Source organism: Drosophila biarmipes, unplaced genomic scaffold (genome assembly GCF_025231255.1).
Source record: "Drosophila biarmipes strain raj3 unplaced genomic scaffold, RU_DBia_V1.1 ptg000005l, whole genome shotgun sequence".
NCBI lineage: Eukaryota > Metazoa > Arthropoda > Insecta > Diptera > Drosophilidae > Drosophila > Drosophila biarmipes.
In genome coordinates, this window is record NW_026114527.1 from 2,341,667 (window position 1) to 2,363,542 (window position 21,876).

A 21,876-nucleotide genomic window follows, 5' to 3' on the forward strand; every position below is an offset into this window, starting at 1 on the left:
CCAAGACACACATTAATGCATATCTCATTCCACAGTTTAGCGAAGGCGACCTCACCACGGTCAGACTGGAGCTAAACGAATACACTCATCAGGCCATAGCATTATTCTATCTGTCTCACGACTATTTCCAAACACTATAACACAAGAACTCATACATGCACAATCATCTGAGGAACTCATCCTGGAAGGGGAAGCACAAATACTAAATATAGGGGTGTGTTACTTCATGACTATCTTCTTCAATCAAAACTATTCACCTGCAACTAAGGTAATGACCTAACTTTCATCACTAAAAAACACCCAAGCAGTGGAGGCCCTCGACATTGAGGAGAACCTTCACGACCAGATCCAACATCTCAAGCCCTGGCGGTATCAAGTGGGCTTTTAAACCGGCTTTTTTCGCGGTTTTGGAAAAATGATCATTTTAAACAGGGTCATTATCGTGATGCAAAAACCACTAATCGCTTTACACAACCTACGCATAATGCTTATATAACACTCCCTATGAACAGCTTGGATGGTGTGTTATAGCTTTTCCATGAGGACATTTTGCGTGATAAACTACTTACAGCTTCTTCTCAATTTTCTCGAGAAAAATACAAATTTTATTAAATGTAACACTAAAAAGACTCGCACAGCCCGTTGGCCGCTAGGAACACAAACTATTCTTAGTCCCTTACTGTTCTTATACCTCACTTTGCTACATTCAACCATTTTTTGACATATTTTAAAATTTGTTTTGCAAAAGTTGTCTCCAAACACAAAAAGTGTTTTTTAGGGATTGTCGCACTCAGGGTTGCCAGCCTGAGGCAATAAAGTGAGACGGCATCAGTGAAAACGAAACGTCGATTCCATCGTTTTAATTTTGGACCCTAGTGTGGTGCAGAACAGGTGGTGAAGTCGGGACCAGTCATCGTCTATCGTCTAATCAAAGTTACTACGCGGGTAAATTTAGCGGATACCGGGTCGACTGTTAAAAGCACTGAATAAATAGTTATGGAGGAATTCAGCACCGATGTTTCCTGCCGATCCTGAAGTGGACAAAATTTGTTGTTGTCGCCAGGTGGTTGCCAGCCTTTGTCTAAATTTAATCCGAGATCGGGCTCGAGCCAAGTCAGCGCGAACAGTGTGCTCGGGCTAGGTTTAACTGGAATCCGGGTCGACTGCTACGAGAAAAGCTCTAGCTACCACGGTCGGTTGTCCGAATAGTTAAGTAAAAATTAAGCAGGCTTGCCACTGGCGTATTCTGCCGATTCTGGATGGCTTATGTCGATTAAGACATAACAGAGCAAGGACTTCGCACAGTAAGGAAATTCCCAGAGTTTACCAGCATCGCAGAAAAGTGCTCACATTGAGCAGCGCGCTACATCAGCAAGGCCTAGCGTCCTTAGGACCCTGCAAGAAACAAGTTTTAGGTACATCAGTAATAACCAGAAGAAAAGACCAAGACTAAAATTTGATGTACACCGTGGCAAGTTAATAGGATAGTTAATACAAGTTAGTCTAACAGGAAAATTAAAGGTATCAATATCGCTTTTGATAAAATTATGCATGAAAATAGTATGAAGCATAATTCGACGATGTAATAGGGTAGGCAATTAATCAACATAAATCTACTCGACTAAGAAGGCACCCTGACGAATTTATAACAGTTTAAACCACGTTAGTCAAAAAGAAGAAATCGTTTCAGTACGGGCTATTTACGGTCTATGTGTACTTCAGACGGGAAAGGAAAATAAATAATAATTTACTTTACTTTACTTAACAAACCCCAGAATATTTAAAGCTTTTTTAACTGTAGAGAGTATGTGGGAGTGAAATTTCCGTTTTGGATCCGGGCGAACTCCTAAATCGTTAACTGAGAATGTTCTGAAGAGAGTAATTGGTAAACATTGGGGTACCCCTAAATAGTTTAAATTCAAAAGGTTGTACTGATACTGTTCCTGGAATTTATTAATATCTGACTGCAATTAGACTGCACACCAAACTTCATATATCATGATTAACAAAGATTAAGATCATCAGCATATATTAGAGGGGAGATTACTTATAAACAAAAAAAAAAAAAAACATAAGGCCTAAATGACTGCCCTAACCCTCTGAGATATACTTAAAATCGAAGTTACCAGATTATTCTGAAACCGGAGCTTAAGTAAGTGCGGTTTGTATAGTCAAAGCCTTTTCTAAACTGTAAATGTAACGTCCGTCTGCTACTTTTTTTAACCATTTATTACACAGAATGTCAATTAGAGTAGTGGTAGTCGATCTTCGCTTAACGACGCCGTGATATCAGAGAGGATCACAAATGTTGCGAATGAGAGAAAAAAATGTGTTCAAGTGTTTTATAAATTGCATACAATTTGGAGATTCCTCTGTGGTTCTGTGCATACACCTTCACACCCTGTTTGTAAATTAATAAAATAACCTATCTAGGTAGTGGGTAATCCAGATAATCAGAACAATCGAAACAAATAATGTGTTTAGAGTCCATCAGGCCCAGGAGAATAGGAGAAAAGACGTAGGCCTCACTTAAGAGCCATGGATATTTGATAACGACATCTATGCCTTATCCCCCTCCCTAAAACATTCTATTTACACCGAGGGTAAAACCAGAGTTTGCATTTTTACCAAGACCCATCTTAATGCATATCTCATTCCACAGTTCAGCGAAGGCGACCTCACCACCGTCAGACTGGAGCTAAACGAACACACTCATCACACCATAGCATCATTCATCTGTCCCACGACTATTTCCAAACACCACATACATGCACACTCATCTGATGAACTCATCCTGGAAGGGGAAGTACAAATATTAAATATAGGGGTGTGTTACTTCCTGACTATCTTCTTCAATCAAATCTATTCAACTGCAACTAAGGTAATGACCTAACATCCATCACTAAAAAATACCTAAGCAGTGGAGGCGCTCGACATTGAGGAGAACCAGAGTCAACATCTCATCTAAGCCGTTTAAATCAACGGGGCCGGACGGACTCTTACCGTCCCAAGCCAGGGGACTTCCGCCCCATAAGTCTACCTTCCTTCTTTTTGAAGACACTGTAAATGCTAGTTGACATCCATATCAGGCTAACTACCAACCCAAGGGCCCGGACGGATTCTTTCCGTCCCAAACCAAAGGACTTCCGCCCAATAAGTCTCCCTTTCTTCTTTTTGAAGACACTGCTACTCATATCAGGCTTACTACCAACCCAAGCCTACTTTCCGATACACAACATAAGTACGGTAAAGGCAGATCAACAGATACCACCCTTCACTCTATTGTAATACTCTCTGACAGCCTTCCTAAACATAGAAGGCGCCTTCAGCAACGTCAATCTATCACTGGCTATTACTGGCGCCTTAACTGAACTGGCCATTAAACGGCCTATAGTGGGACTCAAACACACCATGCTTACCAGTAGAGTAGTGTACTCCACTATGGGACCTGCTCACTAGACCAGGAATGTCAGTATAGGAACCCTGCACCGGGGTGTATTCTAACCTCTTCTACCGGTTTTAGTGGTCAACAAACTTCTAGCACTTCTAGAGAAAGCGGGCAACTCTCGATAAAATATGAAAAATACTTTTAAAAATTTGATTAATTTCATGAATTATCAAATATCTGTTCGTCATCTTATAGGAACTATTTTATGTAAGTACTTATTTTCAATTTGGTTAAATCTTCTATCAATAAATTTACAAAACTTTATATACATATGGACGTTGATGCACTTCGAACAGTACAAACAAGTGGCCCTTTTATCAAATGCGAGTTCGCGAAGATACATACATAAAACAATTAGACACGGGACACAAATAAAAAAAAAGGCACAACTAAGAATGAAGCAAAAGAGTTAAAATATTAGTTTTTAATACCGGGATAGAAGTTGAAATGCAAATTAAATGATACAGTTTATTATAGTTATTACATGAAACGTGAAAGGGCTCGTGCAGACAAAAATTTGATTTACATCGTGGCAAATTTAGAGAATAATAATTTCGTGTTAGTCTAACAGGAACATTGAATGGTAGGCGGTCCAAAAGATCTGCAGAATCAATGTCACCTCTTATAAGATTTCGTATAAATATAGTACGAAGCATAGTTCTACGATTTACAAGTGTAGGTAAATTAAGCAATTGTAAACTTGTTCCAGAATTTGTTCCTGTTTCTAAAACAAATTTATCTAATCTAGAATCAAAAGTGCACTTTATATTATAATCACACCATTTGGAACATGTTAATTAATAATTAATAATTTGTGGTCACTCCAAGAGTTTTTGGTTCAAAATCCACGTAGACGTCGAATAAAACTTGAAGCTGATGTTGAGCTTTGGTAAATTCCAATGTATTATTCTGGGGGTGCTGCACCTTTGAGTCCTTTCTACTGCATAGCATCTTGTGTTTCAATGCAGCTTCCTCAGTTGCAGAGAAATTTAAGCACACAACGCAATGGGCCCTCTTCTGATTTCCTTATTGTGAAGTCGTTCGTCCTTGAAACAAAATATGTATTAATAATTAAATTTTTGAAAAGAGATAAAAATGGATAACGAAATTTACCTTGAAATATTTTTCCAAGACAACATATTTATATGAAGAGGTTTTTCCACTTCTGATTGAAGAAGTAGTCCAAATATTATTTTGCACAGCGATATCCAAATTTAACGAGTTTCAACGTGGTCGACCCGAAAACGGCTACCACGGCGGATAAAGTGAAAAAATCCACGATCTCGTATTGGTAGACGGCCGATTGAAGATACGCGGGATAGCTGAGACAGTAGGCATGTCAAAAGACCGCATGGATCATATTCTGCTTAAAATTGTGGGCATGAGAAAGCTGTCGGCGTGATGGGTGCCGCGTTTGCTCACTCCGGACCCCGTGTTATTTCATTTTGTTTCCAAACTTGAAAAAGTCACTCGCTGGACAGAAATTAGCGTCGAATGAGAAGGTCGTCGCCGCCACAGAAGCCTATTTTGCAGACCTCGAGAAAACGTATTTTTTAGAAGGGTTAAACAAGTTGGAGCATCGCTAGGTCAAGTGTATCGAGCTCAAAAGGAGACTATGTTGATAAATACAACGCCACTTTTTAAAAATTTTCGTATATATATTCTTGATCAGGATCACAAGCCGACATCTAGCGATGTCCTTAAAGCATAACAATAGTGGGTGTGGAACGATAAGCTTCGCGGTTTTGGAAAAATGATCATTTTAAACAGGGTCATCATCGTGATGCAAAAACCACTAATCGCTTTACACAACCTACGCATAATGCTTATATAACACTCCCTATGAACAGCTTGGACGGTTTGTTATAGCTTTTCCATGCGGACATTTTGCGTGATAAACTACTTACAGCTTTCTTCTCAATCATAACAAATAATTCTCGAGAAAAATACAAATTTTATTAAATGTAACACTAAAAAGGCTCGCACAGGTCGTTCGCCGCTAGGAACACAAACTATTCTTAGTCCCTTACTGTTCTTGCTCACATTGAGCAGCGCGCTACATCAGCAAGGCCTAGCGTCCTTAGGACCCTGAAAGAAACAAGTTTGAGGTACATCACTAATAACCAGAAGAAAAGACCAAGACTAAAATTTGATGTACACCGTGGCAAGTTAATAGGATAGTTAATACAAGTTAGTCTAACAGGAAAATTAAAGGTATCAATATCGCTTTTGATAAAATTATGCATGAAAATAGTATGAAGCATAATTCGACGATGTAATAGGGTAGGCAATTAATCAATATAAATCTACTCGAGTAAGAAGGCACCCTGACGAATTTATAACAGTTTAAACCACGTTGGTCAAAAAGAAGAAATCGTTTCAGTACGGGCTATTTACGGTCTATGTGTACTTCAGACGGGAAAGGAAAATAAATAATAATTTACTTTACTTTACTTAACAAACCCCAGAATATTTAAAGCTTTTTTAACTGTAGAGAGTATGTGGGAGTGAAATTTCCGTTTTGGATCCGGGCGAACTCCTAAATCGTTTACTGAGAATGTTCTGAAGAGAGTAATTGGTAAACATTGGGGTACCCCTAAATAGTTTAAATTCAAAAGGTTGTACTGATACTGTTCCTGGAATTTATTAATATCTGACTGCAATTAGACTGCACACCAAACTTCATATATCATGATTAACAAAGATTAAGATCATCAGCATATATTAGAGGGGAGATTACTTATAAACAAAAAAAAACATAAGGCCTAAATGACTGCCCTAACCCTCTGAGATATACTTAAAATCGAAGTTACCAGATTATTCTGAAACCGGAGCTTAAGTAAGTGCGGTTTGTATAGTCAAAGCCTTTTCTAAACTGTAAATATAACGTCCGTCTGCTACTTTTTTAACCATTTATTACACAGAATGTCAATTAGAGTAGTGGTAGTCGATCTTCGCTTAACGACGCCGTGATATCAGAGAGGATCACAAATGTTGCGAATTAGAGAAAAAAATGTGTTCAAGTGTTTTATAAATTGCATACAATTTGGAGATTCCTCTGTGGTTCTGTGCATACACCTTCACACCCTGTTTGTAAATTAATAAAATAACCTATCTAGGTAGTGGGTAATCCAGATAATCAGAACAATCGAAACAAATAATGTGTTTAGAGTCCATCAGGCCCAGGAGAATAGGAGAAAAGACGTAGGCCTCACTTAAGAGCCATGGATATTTGATAACGACATCTATGCCTTATCCCCCTCCCTAAAACATTCTATTTACACCGAGGGTAAAACCAGAGTTTGCATTTTTACCAAGACCCATCTTAATGCATATCTCATTCCACAGTTCAGCGAAGGCGACCTCACTACCGTCAGACTGGAGCTAAACGAACACACTCATCACACCATAGCATCATTCATCTGTCCCACGACTATTTCCAAACACCATAACACAAGAACTCATACATGCACACTCATCTGATGAACTCATCCTGGAAGGGGAAGTACAAATATTAAATATAGGGGTGTGTTACTTTCTGACTATCTTCTTTAATTAAATCTATTCAACTGCAACTAAGGTAATGACCTAACATCCATCACTAAAAAATACCTAAGCAGTGGAGGCGCTCGACATTGAGGAGAACCAGAGTCAACATCTCATCTAAGCCGCGTAAATCCACGGTTCCGGACGGACTCTTTCCGTCCCAAGCCAGGGGACTTCCGCCCAATAAGTCTACCTTCCTTCTTTTTGAAGACACTGTAAATGCTAGTTGACATCCATATCAGGCTAACTACCAACCCAAGGGCCCGGACGGATTCTTTCCGTCCCAAACCAAAGGACTTCCGCCCAATAAGTATATCTTCCTTCTTTTTTTGAAGACACTGTAAATGCTAATTGACATCCATATCAGGCTTACTACCAACCCAAGCCTACTTTCCGATACACAACATAAGTACGGTAAAGGCAGATCAACAGATACCACCCTTCACTCTATTGTAATACTCTCTGACAGCCTTCCTAAACATAGAAAGCGCCTTCAGCAACGTCAATCTATCACTGGCTATTACTGGCGCTTTAACTGAACTGGCCATTAAACGGCCTATAGTGGGACTCAAACACACCATGCTTACCAGTAGAGTAGTGTTCTCCACTATGGGATCTGCTCACTAGACCAGGAATGTCAGCATAGGAACCCTGCACCTCGTAGACGACGAATGAAACTTGAAGCTGATGTTGAGCTTTGGTAAATTCCAATGTATTATTCTGGGGCTGCGGCTCCTTTGAGCCCTTGGCACTGCATAGCATCTTGTGTTTCAATTCGTAATTTAAGCACACAATGCAGAAAAATTGGGCCGTCTTTTGATTTTCTTATTGTGCAGTCGTTCATCCTTCAAACAATGTGTATTAATAATTAAATTTTTGAAAAGAGATAAAAATGGAAAACGGAATTTACCTTGAAATATTTTTAGTGTACATATTATGTCACTTTCCGCCGTCTTCCAAGACAACATATTTATATGAAGAGGTTTTTCCACTTCCGATGGAAAAAGTAGTCCAATTATAATTTCGCGCAGCGAAATCAAAGAGCGCTTAGACGCTGTGTACGGTGACTCTTTTCCTTCAATGGCGACCGCCAAAAACTTAAAGAGTTTCTACGTGGTCGACCCGAAAAATGGTACCACGGAGGATAACGTGACCGTGGTAGACGGCCGATTGAATTTTCGCGGGATAACATAGACAGTAGGCATGTCAAAAGACCGCATGGATCATATTCTGCATAAAATTGTGGGCATGAGAAAGCTGTCGGCGTGATGGGTGCCGCGTTTGCTCACTCCGGAACCCGTGTTATTTCATTTTGTTTCCAAACTTGAAAAAGTCACTCGCTGGACAGAAATTAGCGTCGAATGAGAAGGTCGTCGCCGCCACAGAAGCCTATTTTGCAGACCTCGAGAAAACGTATTTTTTAGAAGAGTTAAAGAAGTTGGAGCATCGCTAGGTCAAAATTTTCGTATATATATTCTTGATCAGGATCACAAGCCGACATCTAGCGATGTCCTTAAAGCATAACAATAGTGGGTGTGGAACGATAAGCTTCGCGGCTTTGGAAAAATGATCATTTTAAACAGGGTCATTATCGTGATGCAAAAACCACTAATCGCTTTACACAACCTACGCAAATTGTTTATATAACACTCCCTATGAACAGCTTGGATGGTGTGTTATAGCTTTTCCATGAGGACATTTTGCGTGATAAACTACTTGCAGCTTCTTCTCAATTTTCTCGAGAAAAATACAAATTTTATTAAATATAACACTAAAAAGACTCGCACAGCCCGTTCGCCGCTAGGAACACAAACTATTCTTAGTCCCTTACTGTTCTTATACCTCACTTTGCTACATTCAACCATTTTTTGACATATTTTAAAATTTGTTTTGCAAAAGTTGTCTCCAAACACAAAAAGTGTTTTTTAGGGATTGTCGCACTCAGGGTTGCCAGCCTGAGGCAATAAAGTGAGACGGCATCAGTGAAAACGAAACGTCGATTCCATCGTTTTAATTTTGGACCCTAGTGTGGTGCAGAACAGGCGGTGAAGTCGGGACCAGTCATCGTCTATCGTCTAATCAAAGTTACTACGCGGGTAAATTTAGCGGATACCGGGTCGACTGTTAAAAGCACTGAATAAATGGTTATGGAGGAATTCAGCACCGATGTTTCCTGCCGATCCTGAAGTGGACTAAATTTGTTGTTGTCGCCGGTTGCGGTTGCCAGCCTTTGTCTAAATTTAAACCGAGATCGCGCTCGATCCAAGTCAGCGCGAAACAGTGTGCTTGGGCTAGGTTTAACTGGAATCCCGGTCGACTGCTACGAGAAAAGCTCTAGCTACTTCGGTCGGTTGTCCGAATAGTTGAGTAAAAATGAAGCAGGCTTGCCACTGGCGTATTCTGCCGATTCTGGATGGCTTATGTCGATTAAGACATAACAGAGCAAGGACTTCGCACAGTAAGGAAAGTCACAGAGTTTACCAGCATCGCAGAAAGGTGCTCACATTGAGCAGCGCGCCACATCAGCAAGGCCTAGTGTCCTTAGGACCCTGCAAGAAACAAGTTTTAGGTACATCACTAATAACCAGAAGAAAAGACCAAGACTAAAATTTGATGTACACCATGGCAAGTTAATAGGATAGTTAATACAAGTTAGTCTAACAGGAAAATTAAAGGTATCAATATCGCTTTTGATAAAATTATGCATGAAAATAGTATGAAGCATAATTCGACGATGTAATAGGGTAGGCAATTAATCAACATAAATCTACTCGACTAAGAAGGCACCCTGACGAATTTATAACAGTTTAAACCACGTTAGTCAAAAAGAAGAAATCGTTTCAGTACGGGCTATTTACGGTCTATGTGTACTTCAGACGGGAAAGGAAAATAAATAATAATTTACTTTACTTTACTTAACAAACCCCAGAATATTTAAAGCTTTTTTAACTGTAGAGAGTATGTGGGAGTGAAATTTCCGTTTTGGATCCGGGCGAACTCCTAAATCGTTAACTGAGAATGTTCTGAAGAGAGTAATTGGTAAACATTGGGGTACCCCTAAATAGTTTAAATTCAAAAGGTTGTACTGACACTGTTCCTGGAATTTATTAATATCTGACTGCAATTAAACTGCACACCAAACTTCATATATCATGATTAACAAAGATTAAGATCATCAGCATATATTAGAGGGGAGATTACTTATAAACAAAAAAAAAACATAAGGCCTAAATGACTGCCCTAACCCTCTGAGATATACTTAAAATCGAAGTTACCAGATTATTCTGAATCCGGAGCTTAAGTAAGTGCGGTTTGTATAGTCAAAGCCTTTTCTAAACTTTAAATATAACGTCCGTCTGCTACTTTTTATTAACCATTTATTACACAGAATGTCAATTAGAGTAGTGGTAGTCGATCTTCGCTTAACGACGCCGTGATATCAGAGAGGATCACAAATGTTGCGAATGAGAGAAAAAAATGTGTTCAAGTGTTTTATAAATTGCATACAATTTGGAGATTCCTCTGTGGTTCTGTGCATACACCTTCACACCCTGTTTGTAAATTAATAAAATAACCTATCTATGTAGTGGGTAATCCAGATAATCAGAACAAACCAAACAAATAATGTGTTTAGAGTCCATCTGGCCCAGGAGAATAGGAGAAAAGACGTAGGCCTCACTTAAGAGCCATGGATATTTGATAACGACATCTATGCCTTATCCCCCTCCCTAAAACATTCTATTTACACCGAGGGTAAAACCAGAGTTTGCATTTTTACCAAGACCCATCTTAATGCATATCTCATTCCACAGTTCAGCGAAGGCGACCTCACCACCGTCAGACTGGAGCTAAACGAACACACTCATCACACCATAGCATCATTCATCTGTCCCACGACTATTTCCAAACACCATAACACAAGAACTCATACATGCACACTCATCTGATGAACTCATCCTGGAAGGGGAAGTACAAATATTAAATATAGGGGTGTGTTACTTCCTGACTATCTTCTTCAATCAAATCTATTCAACTGCAACTAAGGTAATGACCTAACATCCATCACTAAAAAATACCTAAGCAGTGGAGGCGCTCGACATTGAGGAGAACCAGAGTCAACATCTCATCTAAGCCGTTTAAATCCACGGGGCCGGACGGACTCTTTCCGTCCCAAGCCAGGGGACTTCCGCCCAATAAGTCTCCCTTTCTTCTTTTTGAAGACACTGCTACTCATATCAGGCTTACTACCAACCCAAGCCTACTTTCCGATACACAACATAAGTACGGTAAAGGCAGATCAACAGATACCACCCTTCACTCTATTGTAATACTCTCTGACAGCCTTCCTAAACATAGAAGGCGCCTTCAGCAACGTCAATCTATCACTGGCTATTACTGGCGCTTTAACTGAACTGGCCATTAAACGGCCTATAGTGGGACTCAAACACACCATGCTTACCAGTAGAGTACTGTACTCCACTATGGGACCTGCTCACTAGACCAGGAATGTCAGTATAGGAACCCTGCACCGGGGTGTATTCTAACCTCTTCTACCGGTTTTAGTGGTCAACAAACTTCTAGCACTTCTAGAGAAAGCGGGCAACTCTCGATAAAATATGAAAAATACTTTTAAAAATTTGATTAATTTCATGAATTATCAAATATCTGTTCGTCATCTTATAGGAACTATTTTATGTAAGTACTTATTTTCAATTTGGTTAAATCTTCTATCAATAAATTTACAAAACTTTATATACATATGGACGTTGATGCACTTCGAACAGTACAAACAAGTGGCCGTTTTATCAAATGTGAGTTCGCGAAGATACATACATAAAACAATTAGACACGGGACACAAATAAAAAAAAGGCACAACTAAGAATGAAGCAAAAGAATTAAAATATTAGTTTTTAATACCGGGATAGAAGTTGAAATGCAAATTAAATGATACAGTTTATTATAGTTATTACATGAAACGTGAAAGGGCTCGTGCAGACAAAAATTTGATTTACATCGTGGCAAATTTAGAGAATAATAATTTCGTGTTAGTCTAACAGGAACATTAAATGGTAGGCGGTCCAAAAGATCTGCAGAATCAATGTCACCTCTTATAAGATTTCGTATAAAAATAGTACCAAGCATTGTTCTACGATTTACAAGTGTAGGTAAATTAAGCAATTGTAAACTTGTTCCAGAATTGGTTCCTGTTTCGAAAACAAATTTATCTAATCTAGAATCAAAAGTGCACTTTATATTATAATCACACCATTTGGAACATGTTAATTAATAATTAATAATTTGTGGTCACTCCAAGAGTTTTTGGTTCAAAATCCACGTAGACGTCGAATAAAACTTGAAGCTGATGTTGAGCTTTGGTAAATTCCAATGTATTATTCTGGGGGTGCGGCACCTTTGAGTCCTTTCTACTGCATAGCATTTTGTGTTTCAATGCAGCTTCCTCAGTTGCAGAGAAATTTAAGCACACAACGCAATGGGCCCTCTTCTGATTTCCTTATTGTGAGTCGTTCGTCCTTGAAACAAAATATGTATTAATAATTAACTTTTTGAAAAGAGATAAAAATGGATAACGAAATTTACCTTGAAATATTTTTAGTGTACATATAACGTCAATTTCCGCCGTCTTCCAAGACAACATATTTATATGAAGAGGTTTTTCCACTTCTGATTGAAGAAGTAGTCCAAATATTATTTTGCACAGCGATATCAAAATTTAACGAGTTTCAACGTGGTCGACCCGAAAACTGCTACCACGGAGGATAAAGTGAAAAAATCCACGATCTCGTATTGGTAGACGGCCGATTGAAGATACGCGGGATAGCTGAGACAGTAGGCATGTCAAAAGACCGCATGGATCATATTCAGCTTAAAATTGTGGGCATGAGAAAGCTGTCGGCGTGATGGGTGCCGCGTTTGCTCACTCCGGACCCCGTGTTATTTCATTTTGTTTCCAAACTTGAAAAAGTCACTCGCTGGACAGAAATTATCGTCGAATGAGAAGGTCGTCGCCGCCACAGAAGCCTATTTTGCAGACCTCGAGAAAACGTATTTTTTAGAAGAGTTAAAGAAGTTGGAGCATCGCTAGGTCAAGTGTATCGAGCTCAAAAGGAGACTATGTTGATAAATACAACGCCACTTTTTAAAAATTTATATATTATATTATATATTTTAGATCAGGATCACAAGCCGACATCTAGCGATGTCCTTACAGCATAACAATAGTGGATATGGAACGATAAGCTTCGCGGTTTTGGAAAAATGATCATTTTAAACAGGGTCATTATCGTGATGCAAAAACCACTAATCGCTTTACACAACCTACGGATATAACACTCCCTATGAACAGCTTGGATGGTTTGTTATAGCTTTTCCATGCGGACATTTTGCGTGATAAACTACTTACAGCTTTCTTCTCAAACATAACAAATAATTCTCGAGAAAAATACAAATTTTATTAAATGTATCACTAAAAAGGCTCGCACAGCCCGTTCGCCGCTAGGAACACAAACTATTCTTAGTCCCTTACTGTTGTTGTTTACATTGAGCAGCGCGCTACATTAGCAAGGCCTAGCGTCCTTAGGACCCTGAAAGAAACAAGTTTGAGGTACATCACTAATAACCAGAAGAAAAGACCAAGACTAAAATTTGATGTACACCGTGGCAAGTTAATAGGATAGTTAATACAAGTTAGTCTAACAGGAAAATTAAAGGTAAGGCGGCCTACCAAATCACGGAAACAATATAGCTTTTGATAAAATTATGAATGAAAATAGTATGAAGCATAATTCGGCGATGTAATAGGGTAGGCAATTAATCAATATAAATCTACTCGAGGAAGAAGGTTCCCTGACGAATTTATAACAGTTCAAACCACGTTTGACAAAAAAAAAAAATCGTTTCTGTACGGACTATTACGGTCAATGTGTACTTCATTTTGTAAGCACCAAATCGAGGGACAATATTCTAATTAAAGACGGGAAAGGGAGATAAATAATAATTTGGTAGTGTATGGATAATCAAATTATTCCCACCACCGCTTTACAAACCCTAAAATATTTTGAGCTTTTTTACTGTAGAGAGTATGTGGGAGTGAAATTTCCGTTTTGGATCCGGCCGAACTACTAAATCGTTAACTGAGAACGTTCTGCAGAAAGTAACTGATAAACATTGGGGTACCCGTAAATAGTTTAAATTCAAAAGGATATAATGACACCGTTTCTGGACTTCATATTATTATATGACTAACAAAGATTAACATCATCAGCATAAATTAGAGAGGAGATTACTTATAAACAGAAAAAACATAGGGCCTAAATGACTGCCCTAACAGCGTTTTAATAAAACCCTCTGAGATGTACTTAAAATCGAAGTTACCAGATTATTCTGAAACCGGAGCTTAAGTAAGTGCGGTTTGTATAGTCAAAGCCCTTTCTAAACTGTAAATATAACCTCCGTCTGCTACTTTTTTTTAACCATTTATTACACAGAATGTCAATTAGAGTAGTGGTAGTCGATCTTCGCTTAACGACGCCGTGATATCAGAGAGGATCACAAATGTTGCGAATGAGAGAAAAAAATGTGTTCAAGTGTTTTATAAATTGCATACAATTTGGAGATTCCTCTGTGGTTCTGTGCATACACCTTCACACCCTGTTTGTAAATTAATAGTAGGCCTCACTTAAGAGCCATGGATATTTGATAACGACATCTATGCCTTATCCCCCTCCCTAAAACATTCTATTTACACAGAGGGTAAAACCAGAGTTTACATTTTTACCAAGACCCATCTTAATGCATATCTCATTCCACAGTTCAGCGAAGGCGACCTCACCACCGTCAGACTGGAGCTAAATGAACACACTCATCACACCATAGCATCATTCATCTGTCCCACAACTATTTCCAAACACCATCACACAAGAACTCATACATGCACACTCATCTGATGAACTCATCCTGGAAGGGGAAGTACAAATATTAAATAAAGGGGTGTGTTACTTCCTGACTATCTCCTTCAATTAAATCTATTCAACTGCAACTAAGGTAATGACCTAACATCCATCACTAAAAAATACCTAAGCAGTGGAGGCGCTCGACATTGAGGAGAAACAGAGTCAACATCTCTTCTAAGCCGTTTAAGTCCACGGGGCCGGACGGACTCTTTCCGTCCCAAGCCAGGGGACTTCCGCCCAATAAGTCTACCTTCCTTCTTTTTGAAGACACTGTAAATGCTAGTTGACATCCATATCAGGCTAACTACCAACCCAAGGGCCCGGACGGATTCTTTCCGTCCCAAACCAAAGGACTTCCGCCCAATAAGTCTCCCTTTCTTCTTTTTGAAGACACTGCTATCCATATCAGGCTTACTACCAACCCAAGCCTACTTTCCGATACACAACATACGTACTGTAAAGGCAGATCAACAGATCCACCCTTCACTCTATTGTAATACTCTCTGACAGAGTTTCTAAACATAGAACGCGCCTTCAACAACGTCAATCTATCACTGGCTATCCCTGGCGCTTTAACTGAACTGGCCATTAAACCGCCTATAGTGGGATTCATACACACCATGCATACCAGTAGAGTAGTGTTCTCCACTATGGGATCTGCTCACTAGACCAGGAATGTCAGCATAGGAACCCTGCACCTCGTAGACGACGAATGAAACTTGAAGCTGATGTTGAGCTTTGGTAAATTCCAATGTATTATTCTGGGGCTGCGGCGCCTTTGAGCCCCTGGCACTGCATAGCATCTTGTGTTTCAATTCGTAATTTAAGCACACAATGCAGAAAAATTGGGCCCTCTTTTGATTTCCTTATTGTGCAGTCGATCATCCTTCAAACAATATGTATTAATAATTAAATTTTTGAAAAGAGATAAAAATGGAAAACGGAATTTACCTTGAAATATTTTTAGTGTACATATTATGTCACTTTCCGCCGTCTTCCAAGACAACATATTTATATTATGAGGTTTTTCCACTTCCGATGGAAAAAGTAGTCCAATTATAATTTCGAGCAGCGAAATCAAAGAGCGCTTAGACGCTGTGTACGGTGACTCTTCTCCTTCAATGGCGACCGCCTAAAATTTAAAGAGTTTCTACGTGGTCGACCCGAAAAATGGTACCACGGAGGATATCGTGACCGTGGTAGACGGCCGATTGAAGATACGTGGAATAGCTGAGACAGTAGGCATGTCAAAAGACCGCATGGATCATATTCTGCATAAAATTGTGGGCATGAGAAAGCTGTCGGTGTGATTGGTGCCGCGTTTGCTTACTCCGGACCCCGTGTTTTTCCATTTTCTTTCCAAACTTGAAAAAGTCACTCGCTGGACAGAAATTATCGTCGAATGAGAAGGTCGTCGCCGCCACAGAAGCCTATTTTGCAGACTTCGAGAAAACGTATTTTTTAGAAGAGTTAAAGAAGTTGGAGCATCGCTAGGTCAAGTGTATCGAGCTCAAAAGGAGACTATGTTGATAAATACAACGCCACTTTTTACAAATTTTCGTATATATATTCTTGATCAGGATCACAAGCCGACATCTAGCGATGTCCTTAAAGCATAACAATAGTGGGTGTGGAACGATAAGCTTCACGGTTTTGGAAAAATGATCATTTTAAACAGGGTCATTATCGTGATGCAAAAACCACTAATCGCTTTACACAATTTACGCATAATGCTTATATAACACTCCTTATTAACAGTTTGGTCGGTTTGTTATAGCTTTTCCATGAGGACATTTTGCGTGATAAACTACTTACAGCTTTCTTCTCAAACATAACAAATAATTCTCGAGAAAAATACAAATTTTATTAAATGTAACACTAAAAAGGCTCGCACAGCCCGTTCGCCGCTAGGAACACAAACTATTCTAAGTCCTTAACTGTTCTTACCCCTCACTTTGCTACATGCAACAATTTTTTTTGACATATTTTAAAATTTGTTTTGCAAAATTGTCACCAAACACAAAAAGTGTTTTTTAGGGGTTGTCGCACTCAGGGTTGCCAGCCTGAGGCAATAAAGTGAGACGGGATCAGTGAAAGCGAAACGTCTATTCCATCGTTTTAATTTTGGACCCTAGTGTGGTGCAGAACTGGCGGTGGAGTAGGGACCAGTCATCGTCTATCAAATCGACCGTTAAAAGCACTGAATAAATAGTTAGGTAGGAATTTAGCACCGATGATTCACAGAGCAAGGACTTCGCACAGTAAGGAAATTCCCAGAGTTTACCAGCATCGCAGAAAGGTGCTCACATTGAGCAGCGCGCTACATCAGCAAGGCCTTACGGGCGGCGTAGGGGGGCACTGAAACCGCCACACTAAGAGTTATGCCCGACAGCCAGAGGCTGCAAAGCAAAGGCCTGCTGTATGCTCTGCAAGCGCAAAAAGGAGAAGGACTGTGACCACCCAACAATGAGTGGAAAATGTCCGTACTTCAGGAAGGCTTTGCAAGGGCAAAGGGGCTAATGAAGATTCTTCAGATCAACCTAAATCACTGCGAGGTTGCCCAATCGTTGCTGGAGCAAACTGTCATCGAGAAAAACGTAGACATGGCACTCATAAGCGAGTAATATAGAAATAAAAACTCCGGTGAATGGCTAGCAAATAATAGCAAAAAATCGGCAATATGGAGCTGCGGAAACCCAAGGGGCCAGATTAGCAGGAAAAAAAAGGGGAAATTGCTTCGCCAGGACCCATGTGAATGGTATAGCTTTCTATAGCTGCTACCTGCCGCCAAGCCTTACCCTCCCCCAGGCAATAAATGTGCTCAAAGAGATTGCAGAAGACGGCCAGCCGTAAATGCCGGAGACTTCAACGCCTGGGCTACGGAGTGGGGCTCCCCCCAAACAAATTCGAGGGAAAGGTCGCTACTGGAGAGCTTCGCCGCACTTGAGCTAGTACTGCTGAACTCTGGAACAAAACCGACTTTCTCTAGAGCCGGAACAAGTTCCATCATTGACCTTACATTTGTGAGCGCTGGACTGGCTTCGGGCTCCAGCTGGGAGGTAAGTGACGCCTATATGGGTAGTGATCATGTGGCAATAATTTGCACGATTAAGTCCACAAATGGCCCACCACGCGTTCCAAAGACCGTGGTAGGGTACAAAGTTGAAACGCTAGACGTGGAGATGGTGCAGATGTTGTTCGAGGACCTCTCTACAAACGGATCAGCAGACGAAAGGGCAAACCGCATCACAGATTATACCAAGGAAAAGACCGGCATACTGGTGGAACCAATCCATTGCGGAAGCCAGGAAAGAATGCCATAGAGCAAGACGCGCATACCAACGAGCAAGAGGAAGATTCTAAATTAGGGCACTTCAGATATATATCTGAAAAAAGACGAGCCCTGGAAAAACTAATAAAAGAAAGCAAACGCAGGTGTTTTAATAATATAAGCGAAGAAATAGACTCCAACCCTTGGGGCTTCGCATATAAACTCGTCACAAAACGGCTTCGGGCATTTAGTAGACCGTCGCCGACAAGCCCAGTCTTTCTAAAAAGGGTATTAGAAACACTATTCCCTGAGCAAGAGGGTATGGCGCGTATAGCACAGATCGTAGACACGAGAAGCATTAAGCTCACAAGTCCTGAGGAAGTCCTTGAGGTTCTTAAGACAATAAAGGACGATGAGCACCGGGACCTGATGGAATCCCGAATAAAGCATTAAAAATAGCCATAAAAGCAAACACAAAACAATATGCTGACATGTATAATGCATGCCTAACAGAAGGTGTGTTCCCTAGTCGCTGGAAAACTCAGCCGTTGTTACTCATACCAAAGGGGGACAAGGCAGCGGAGGAGCCTTCCTCGTATACGCCACTCTGTACGGTGGGCAAAATTCTTGAAAGAATAATCCACTTCCGGCTAGAAAGTGCCCTTGTCGGAACCAACGGCCTCTCTGAGATGCAGTATGGATTTCGAAAGGGACTATCTACAATCGATGCCATTGGTAAACTGTGTGAGATCGTAGACAAAGCCATTGAGGGAAGAACCGCGGCAATTTCGCGAATTATGGCGAACACTCGTGGACCGAGGCAACCAGGACGTAGATTACTGGTTAGCGTTGTCTCATCGACGCTGATGTACGCTGCTCCCATATGGGCCCGAGCCACAAAAAATGGGAGTTTTTTGCAGGAGGGTGATTCCGTACGGAGACTTTGTGCCCTGAGGGTTTGCTGTGCGTTCCGCACGGTATCCCATGACGCGGCACTAGTTATTTCAGGAGTAATACCGATGGACCTGCTAGCAGTGGAGTTAGTGGGTATCCGCGCAGGTAGCACAGGGGTCGAAACTGTCGAATCCCTACGAAAAAGGTGCAGACAACTCACCATTGCAAAGTGGCAGGAGAGGTGGGCAACTAGCAGCAAAGGACGATGGACGCATAAGCTTATCCCAGAACTGCAGACATGACTAGGAAGGAAGCATGGACATGTGGACTTTTACTTAATGCAACTGCTGACAGGACATGGATGCTTCAAATACTACTTGAATAGCTTTAAGCATGAACGTTATCCGCACTGCCCACTCTGTGAGTGGGATAATGAAGACGCAGAGCACGTATTTTTTGTCTGTCCGAGATTCGAAAATGAACGTCGAGATCTGAGCATAAGAGTTGGGAGGACGCCAGCCGTTTGTAACCTGGTGGAAATTATGCTTGAATCAGAAGTAAATTGGTCCGCTGTATGTAACATGGCCACAATAGTTCTTAAAAAACTGCGAAATTCCAATAGTTTTTACTGGATTAGAGTCCCAGACTTCGGTAAGCTAGCAGAGCTCCGAGTTGGCTTTCGATGCTTTAAACCACCACCAAAAGAAAAAAAAAAAAAAAAAAAAAAACATCAGCAAGGCCTAGCGTCCTTAGGACCCTGCAAGAAACACGTTTTATGTACATCACTAATAACCAGAAGAAAAGACCAAGACTAAAATTTGATGTACACCGTGGCAAGTTAATAGGATAGTTCACACAAGTTAGTCTAACAGAAAAATTAAAGGTAAGGCGGCCTACCAAATCACGGAATCAATATCGCTTTTGATAAAATTATGCATGAAAATAGTATGAAGCATAATTCGACGATGTAATAGAGTATGCCATCAATATAAATCTACTCGAGTAAGAAGGTACCCTGACGAATTTATAACAGTTCAAACCACGTTAGACAAAAACAAGAAATCGTTTCTGCACGGACTATATACGGTCAATGTGTAAACACCAAATCGAGGTACAATATTCTAATTAAAGACGGGAAAGAGAGATAAATAATAATTTGGTAGTGTACGGATAATAAAATTTTTAGCGCCACCGCTTTGCAAACCCCAGAATATTTTAAGCTTTTTTACTGTTGAGAGTATGTGGGAGTGAAATTTCTGCAGAGAGTAACTGATGAACATTGGGGTACCCCTAAATAGTTTAAATTCAAAAGGTTATTCTGACACCGTTCCTGGAATCTATTAATATATGACTGATATAAGAATGCAAACCAGACTTCATAATATTACATAATTAACAGAGATTAACATTATAATCATTAGAGGGGAGATTACTTATAAACAAAAAATACATAGGGCCTAAATGACTACCCTAACAGCGTTTTAATATAACCCTCTGAGATAGACGCTGTGTACGGTGACTCTTCTCTTTCAATGGCGACCGGCAAAAATTTAACGAGTTTCAACGTGGTCGACCCGAAAACGGCTACCACGGAGGATAACGTAACAAAAATCCACGATCTCGTATTGGTAGACCGCCGATTGAAGATAGGCGGGATAGCTGAGACAGTAGGCGTGTCAAAGGCCCGCTTGGATCTTATTCTCCGTAAAATGTTGGGCATGAGAAAGCTGTCGGCGTGATTGGTGCCGCGTTTGCTTACTCCGGACCCCGTGTTATTCCATTTTCTTTCCAAACTTGAAAAAGTCACTCGCTGGACAGAAATTAGCATCGAATGAGAAGGTCGTCGCCGCCACAGAAGCCTATTTTGCAGACCTCGAGAAAACGTATTTTTTAGAAGAGTTAAAGAAGTTGGAGCATCGCTAGGTCAAGTGTATCGGGCTCAAAAGGAGACTATGTTGATAAATACAACGCCACTTTTTAAAAATTTTCGTATATATATTCTTGATCAGGATCACAAGCCGACATCTAGCGATGTCCTTACAGCATAACAATAGTGGGTGTGTTAAACAGGGTCATTATCGTGATGCAAAAACCACTAATCGCTTTACACAACCTACGCATAATGCTTAATAACACTCCCTATGAACAGCTTGGACGGTTTGTTATAGCTTTTCCATGAGGACATTTTGCGTGATAAACTACTTACAGCTTTCTTCTCAATCGTAACAAATAATTCTCGAGAAAAATACAAATTTTATTAAATGTAACACTAAAAGGACTCGCACAGCCCGTTCGCCGCTAGGAACACAAACTATTCTTAGTCTCTTACTGTTCTTATACCTCACTTTGCTACATTCAATCATTTTTTGACATATTTTAAAATTTGTTCTGCAAAATTTGTCACCAAACACAAAAAGTGTTTTTTAGGGGTTGTCGCACTCAGGGTTGCCAGCCTGAGGCAATAAAGTGAGACGGCATCAGTGAAAACAAAACGTCGATTCCATCGTTTTAATTTTGGACCCTAGTGTGGTGCAGAACAGGCGATGAGGTCGGGACCAGTCATCGTCTATCAAATCAAAGTTACTACGCGGGTAAATTTAGCGGATACCAGTCGACGCGGGTAAATTTAGCGGATACCGGTCGACTGTTAAAAGCACTGAATAAATAGTTATGGAGGAATTCAGCACCGATGTTTCCTGCCGATCCTGAAGTGGACTAAATTTGTTGTTGTCGCCAGGCGGTTGCC

At 40.3% G+C, this 21,876-nt stretch overlaps 1 long non-coding RNA gene across 6 annotated transcripts; it reads right to left on the reverse strand.

Annotated features, from left to right (window-relative positions):
• Window positions 1–573: 573 nt before the first annotated feature.
• Window positions 574–16,088, reverse strand: LOC127011666 (uncharacterized). Of its 6 annotated transcripts, XR_007764886.1 has the most exons (6): window positions 15,917–16,088; window positions 15,594–15,851; window positions 7,905–8,396; window positions 7,582–7,839; window positions 4,562–4,983; window positions 4,310–4,494 (listed from the first exon to the last, which is right to left on the reverse strand). It is a non-coding gene; the product is annotated as an uncharacterized LOC127011666 (long non-coding RNA). The 6 variants fall into 6 exon arrangements; XR_007764888.1 differs by lacking the exons at window positions 4,310–4,494; window positions 4,562–4,983 and adding an exon at window positions 574–1,395; XR_007764884.1 differs by lacking the exons at window positions 4,310–4,494; window positions 4,562–4,983 and adding an exon at window positions 4,991–5,536.
• Between the last annotated feature and the right edge of the window lie 5,788 nt (window positions 16,089–21,876).